The sequence below is a fragment of the Salvelinus sp. IW2-2015 genome, unplaced genomic scaffold, assembly GCF_002910315.2.
Source record: "Salvelinus sp. IW2-2015 unplaced genomic scaffold, ASM291031v2 Un_scaffold1990, whole genome shotgun sequence".
NCBI classification, from domain to species: Eukaryota; Metazoa; Chordata; class Actinopteri; order Salmoniformes; family Salmonidae; genus Salvelinus; species Salvelinus sp. IW2-2015.
Genome location: NW_019943340.1, coordinates 45,565 through 53,158, shown reverse-complemented (window position 1 = coordinate 53,158; position 7,594 = coordinate 45,565).

Below are 7,594 nucleotides of genomic sequence, written 5' to 3'. Positions count from 1 at the left end.
ACCCACATCATAGTTGCGTTCCGATGGCGACAGGCGATGAGAAAAGTAAGCGCAAGGATGGACCTTATCGTCAGAATGGAAGCGCTGGGACAGAATGGCTTCCCACGCCCCCTCTGAAGCGTCAACCTCGACAATGAATTGTTTAGTGACGTCAGGAGTAACAAGGATAGGGGCGGATGTAAAACGCTTCTTGAGGAGATCAAAGCTCCCTGGGCGAACCGGACCACTTAAAGCAAGACTTGACAGAAGTCAGAGCTGTGAGAGGGGCAGCCACTTGACCGAAATTACGAATGAAACCGCCGATAGAAATTAGCGAAACCGAGAAAGCGCTGCAACTCGACACGTGACTTAGGACGGGCCAATCGCTGACAGCCTGGACCTTAGCGGGATCCATCTGAATGCCTTACGGAAATAACAGAACCGAGAAATGTGACAGAGGAGACATGAAAGGCGCACTTCTCAGCCTTCACGTAGAGACAATTCTCTAAAAGGCGCTGGAGTACACGTCGAACGTGCTGAACATGAATCTCGAGAGACGGTGAAAAAATCAGGATATCGTCAAGGTAAACGAAAACAAAGATGTTCAGCATGTCTCTCAGTACATCATTAACTAATGCCTGAAAGACAGCTGGAGCATTTGGAGACCGAACGGCAAAACCCGGTATTCAAAATGCCCTAACGGAGTGTTAAACGCTGTCTTCCACTCGTCCCCCCTCTGATGCGTACGAGATGGTAAGCGTTACGAAGGTCCAACTTAGTAAAGAACCTGGCTCCCTGCAAAATCTCGAAGGCTGACGACATAAGGGGAAGCGGATAACGATTCTTAACCGTTATGTCATTCAGCCCTCGATAATCCACGCAGGGGCGCAGAGTACCGTCCTTCTTCTTAACAAAGAAAAACCCCGCTCCGGCGGGAGAGGAAGAGGCACCACGGTACCGGCGTCGAGAGAAACAGACAGATAATCCTCGAGAGCCTTACGTTCGGGAGCCGACAGAGAGTATAGTCTACCCCGAGGGGGAGTGGTCCCCGGAAGGAGATCAATACAACAATCATACGACCGGTGAGGAGGAAGGGAGTTGGCTCTGACCGACTGAAGACCGTGCGCAGATCATGATATTCCTCCGGCACTCCTGTCAAATCACCAGGTTCCTCCTGAGTAGAGGGGACAGAAGAAACAGGAGGGATAGCAGACATTAAACACTTCACATGACAAGAAACGTTCCAGGATAGGATAGAATTACTAGTCCAATTAATAGAAGGATTATGACATACTAGCCAGGGATGACCCAAAACAACAGGTGTAAAAGGTGAACGAAAAATCAAAAATGAAATAGTTCTCACTGTGATTACCAGATACTGTGAGGGTTAAAGGTAGTGTCTTCACATCTGATTACTGGGAAGAGGACTACCATCTAAGGCGAACAAGGGCGTGGATTTCTCTAACTGTCTGAGAGGAATGTCATGTTTCCGAGCCCATGCTTCGTCCATAAAACAACCCTCAGCCCCAGAGTCTATCAAGGCACTGCAGGAAGCAGCCGAACCGGTCCAGCGTAGATGGACCGACAAGGTAGTACAGGATCTTGATGGAGAGACTTGAGTAGTAGCGCTCACCAGTAGCCCTCCGCTTACTGATGAGCTCTGGCCTTTTACTGGACATGACATGACAAAATGTCCAGCAGAACCGCAATAGAGGCAAAGGCGGTTGGTGATTCTCCGTTCCCTCTCCTTAGTCGAGATGCGAATACCTCCCAGCTGCATGGGCTCAGTCTCTGAGCCGGGGGGAGGAGATGGTTGAGATGCGGAGAGGGGAAACACCGTTAACGCGAGCTCTCCTCCACGAGCTCGGTGACGAAGATCTACCCGTCGTTCTATACGGATGGCGAGTGCAATCAAAGAGTTCCACGCTGAAGGAACCTCCCGGGAGAGAATCTCATCCTTAACCTCAGCGTGGAGTCCCTCCAGAAAACAAGCGAGCAACGCCGGCTCGTTCCAGTCACTGGAGGCAGCAAGAGTGCGAAACTCTATAGAGTAATCCGTTATGGATCGATCACCTTGACATAGGGAAGCCAGAACCCTGGAAGCCTCCTTCCCAAAAACTGAACGATCAAAAACCCGGTCTCTCTCTCTCTATCGTTCCGTTCCTGCTCCCAGCTGTTTCTCATTCTCCTAACGACCTCATTTACTCTTTCACACCTGTCCCCTATTTTGCCCTCTGATTAGAGTCCCTATTTCTCCCTCTGTTTTCCGCTCCTGTCCTTGTCGGATTCTTGTTTGATGTTTGCTGTCCTGCGTCCTTGTTCCGCCCTGTCGTGTTTTTGCCTGGAATAAAGACTCTGTTTCTTTAAGTCGCTTTTGGGTCCGCATTAATCAGCATAACAGTATTTACATAGTCAATGGTAGGCTGTTGTATGCTGGGTATGTACAGTCAATGGTAGGCTTTGAGGGAGCTCCTATGGTAGGTACACCTATAGCTCATCTCTTGGCAGTAGTCCCGTAGTCTACTTTATCACCGACCTTAACCCAGAGTCTCTCAGAGCATTCACAGTCAGCCAACTGACACCATTTCAGTGGCATTGAGGTTAGAGTGTCTGCCTTAAGATTGATCCCTGCACAGCTGCGAGCTGCTTAGTGACACGAACCTACCAGACGAGCTAAATAACTTCTATGCTCGCTTCGAGGCAAGTAACACTGAAACATGCATGAGAGCATCAGCTGTTCCGGAAGACTGTGTTATCATGCTCTCCGTAGCCAATGTGAGTAAGACCTTAAAACAGGTCAACATTCACAAAGCCACAGGGCCAGGACGGATTACCAGGATGTGTTCTCCGAGCAGGCGATGACCAACTGGCAAGTGTCTTCACTGACATTATCAACCTGTCCCTGACTGAGTTTGTAAAACCAACATGTTTCAAGCAGACTACCATAGTCCCTGTACCCAAGAACACTAAGGTAACCTGCCTAAATGACTACCAATCTGTAACACTCACGTCTGTAGTCATGAAGTGCTTTGAAAGGCTGGACATGGCTCACATCAACACCATCCCGGAGTCGCCTCTTCACTGTTGACGTTGAGACTGGTGTTTTGCAGGTACTATTTAATGAAGCTGCCCGTTGAGGACTTGTGAGGCGTCCATTCTGGTTAGAGTCAGTTTGCGCTGCACTGTGAAGGGAGTAGTACACAGCGTTGTACGAGATCTTGGCAATTTCTCGCATGGAATAGCCTTCATTTCTCAGAACAAGAATATACTGAAAAGTTTCAGAAGAAAGGTCTTTGTTTCTGGCCATTTTGAGAATGTAATCAAATCCACAAATGCTGATGCTCCAGATACTCAACTAGTCTAAAGAAGGCCAGTTTTAATGCTTCTTTAACTTCTTCTTAATAGGGGGCGCCATTCCCACAATTTCCAATTTTTCGTTCCATGCGCCAAACTTTCGTGGACACGTGAGCACCATTATGCTAGCCAAAGTTGCTAATTCGACAGAAGAAATGGACATTCTAAAACAAAACAACGATTTATTGTGGAACTAGGACTCCTGGCACTGCATTCTGATGAAAGTTCATCAAAGGTAAGAGAATATTTATGATGTTATTTCGTATTTTTGTTGAATATGTTGACTCCAACATGGCGGAGAATGGCTGAGCGCTGTCTCAGATTATTGTATGCTGTGCTTTTTACAAAAGTTATTTTTTTTAAATCTAACACAGCGGTTGCATTAAGAACCAGTGTATCTTTAATTATATGTCCAACATGTATTTTTCAGCAAAGCTTATGATGAGTTTTTCTGTTAGATTACGTGACTCTCCAAAATTTCTCTGGACAATTTGGAGCATTTTTGCGCCATGTTCACAATATAAAACCAGGATTTGTAGCCAGAAATATGCACATTTTCGAACAAAACATAAATGTATTGTATAACATGATGTTATAAGACTGTCATCTGATGAAGTTGTTCAAAGGTTAGTGATTAATTTTATCTCTATTTGTGGGTTTTGTGAAAGCTATCTTTGCGGTGAAAAAATTGCGTTGTGTGTTGCGCTATTGTGGTGAGCTAACATAAATATATGTTGTGTTTTCGCTGTAAAACATTTAAAATATTGGACATGTTGGCTGGATTCACAAGATGTTTATCTTTCATTTGCTGTATTGGACTTGTGATTTCATGAAATTATATTATATGATATTCCCTGTGGCGCTAGGCTAGGCTATGCTAGTCAGCGTTTCTGATGAGGAGGATCCCGGATCCGGGAGGGTGGGTCGGTAGAGGTTTTAATCAGCACAACAGTTTTCAGCTGTGCTAACATAATTGCAAAAGGGTTTTCTAATGATCAATTAGCCTTTTAAAATGATAAACTTGGATTAGCTAACACAACGTGCCATTGGAACACAGGAGTGATGGTTGCTGATAATGGGCCTCTGTACACCTATGTAGATATTCCATAAAAAATATGCCCTTTCCAGCTACAATAGTCATTTACAACATTAACAATTTCTACACTGTATTTCTGAACAATTTGATGTTATTTTATTGGACAAACAATGTGCTTTTTGCTATTTGCCTCATGACCCGTGCATGCTTTGTTGAATATTACTTTCTTGTTAACCCAACCGTGGGACAGACTGTGTTTGTTCCCACACTTGGGACTCTGACTCTTTATTGGCTACACAGACTTTCGGCCTCCCATCCTATTCTAACCACCTCTCGCCGGCATTAAATTCATGCTACCTGATGAAATTGTTTTACAATATCATCTTGTTGCCATCTAATGCACATTCAAATGTCATAAATCAACACCGCAGAGCTCTCCCTTTTCTCTGCTGGGAATTGATTGTATTACTGCTGACGATATCAACTGTTGCTAGCACCAATTCTGACTTGTGCTCTGATATCTGCTTCACTGATGTCTGTTCTCGTAAAAGCCAGGATTTTCTGCACGTTAACACTAGAAGTTTGTTCGTAATAGTTGGTCAGTGAAACGACTTGTCCTGATTTGTCATAGACGCTTGCGAAAAATCTCATGAGCAAGCCTTCCTTCATAAACTGGCCTCTGTAAAATGGTATAGAATCAGCTTCGTGCACTCTGTCGAAGACGCTTGGACCTTCTTTTTTGATATTTTCAGTGGTATTGTTAACAAACACACCCCCATAAAGAAAATGAGAATTTAAAACAGGTTCATCCCCTGGTTAGACCGTGATCTTGCAGCGTTACTCCACCTCAAGAATTGCATTTGACAAAAGGCTTAGCACATGCATACTCAGGCTGACTGGCTCTTGTTCAGGCAAATTACAAATAAGTGCACTTCTTTCTCTGTTCTTTCTCACTGTGGGTCTAACCCCAAGAAGTTCTGGGAAAAGGTTAAAGTCCTGGAGAATAAACCCTCCTCCTCACAGCTGCCCATGTCCCTTAATGTTGATGATGTCGTTGTTACTGACAAGAAGCACATGGCTGAGCTCTTTAATCACCACTCCATTACATCAGGATTCCTATTTGACTCAGCCATGCCTCCTTGCCTGTCTGACATTTCCTCATCTCCCACCCCGTTTAATGTGACTAGCCCCGATGCTCCTCTCTCTTTTCCCCCTGCCCTGCTACAAAGTTTCTGCCTGAAGGCAGTCACTATCCGAGGTGCTAAAGGAGCTCCTTAAACTTGACCCCCAAAAAACATCTGGGTCAGATGGTTTAGACCCTTTCTTCTTTAATGTTGCTGCCCCTATCATCGCCAAGCCTGTCTTTGACCTTTATAACCTGTCTCTCCTCTTTGGGGAGGTTCCCATTGCTTGGAAGGCGGCCACGGTTTGTCCTTTATTTAAAGGGGGAGATCAAGCTGATCCTAACTGTTACAGGCCTATTTCTATTTTGCCCAGTTTTTCAAAAGTGTTGGAAAAAGTCAATAATCAACTGACTGGCTTTCTTTATGTCTATAGTGTTCTCTCTTGTATGCAATCTGGTTTGTGCTCAGGTTATGGATGTGTCACTGAAACCTTAAAGGTCCTCAATGATGTCACCATTGCTCTTGACTCTAAGCAATGTTGTGCTGCTATTTTTATTGACTTGGCCAAAGCTTTTGATACGGTAGACCATTCCATTCTCGTGGCCCGGCTAAGGAGTATTGCTGTCTCTGAGGGGTCTTTGGCCTGGTTTGCTAACTACCTCTCTCAAAGAATGCAGTGTATAAAGTGTGAAAATCTACTGTCTCAGCCACTGCCTGTCACCAAGGGAGTACCACAAGGCTCGATCCTAGGCCCTACGCTCTACTGAATTTACATCAACAACATAGCTCAGGCAGTAGGAAGCTCTCTCATCCATTTATATGCAGATAATACAGTCTTATACTCAACTGGACCCTCCCCGGGTTTTGTGTAAAACGCTCTTCAACAAAGCTCTCTTAGTGTCCAACAAGCTTTCTCTGCCCTTAACCTTGAACACCTCCAATACAAAGGTAATGTGGTTTGGTAAGAAGAATACCCCTCTCCCCACTGGTGTGATTACTACCTCTGAGGGTTTGGAGTTTGAGGTAGTCACCTTATACAAATACTTGGGAGTGTGGCTAGACAGTACACTGTCCTTCTCTTAACACATATCAAAGCTGCAGGCTAAAGTTAAATCTAGAATTGGTTTCCTCTATCGTAATCGCTCCTCTTTCACCCCAGCTGCCAAACTAACCCTGATTCAGATGACCATCCAAACCATGCTAAATTACGAAGACATAATGTATAGATTGGCAGGTAAGGGTGCTCTTGAGCTGCTAGATGTCTTTACTATTCGGCCATCAGATTTGCCAACAATGCTCCTTATAGGACACATCACTGCACTCTATACTCCTCTGTAAACTGGAAATCTCTGTATACCCATCGGAAAACCCACTGGTTAATGCTTATTTATAAAACCCTCTTAGGCCTCACTCCCCCCTATCTGAGATATCTACTGCAGCCCTCATCCTCCACATACAACACCCGTTCTGCCAGTCACATTCTGTTAATGTGTACACACATCCCCGATCGCTCATCTTTTCAGTTCGCTGAAGCTAGCGACTGGAACGAGCTGCAACAAACACTCAAACTGGACAGTTTTATCTAAATCTCTTCATTCAAAGACTCCATCATGGACACTCTTACTGACAGTTGTCGCTGTTTTGCATGATGTATTGTTGTCTCTACCTTCTTGCCCTTTGTGCTGTTGTCTGTGCCAAATAAAGTTTGTATCATGTTTTGTGCTGCTACCATGTTGTGCTGCTGCCTTGTTGTGTTGCTGCCATGTTGTTGACATGTTGTGTTACTACCATGCTGTGTTGTCATGTGTTGCTGCCATGCTATAATATCTTAGGTCTCTCTTTATATAGTGTTGTGTTGTCTCTCTTTATGTAGTGTTGTGTTATCTCTCTTTATGTAGTGTTGTGTTGTCTATCTTTATGTAGTGTTGTGTTGTCTCTCTTTATGTAGTGTTGTGTTGTGGTTGTCTTATCTTGTATTAGTGTTGTGTTGTCTATCTTTATGTAGTGTTTGTGTGTGCTCTCTTTATGTAGTGTTGTGTTGTCTATCTTTATGTAGTGTTGTGTTGTCTCTCTTTATGTAGTGTTGTGTTGTCTATCTTTA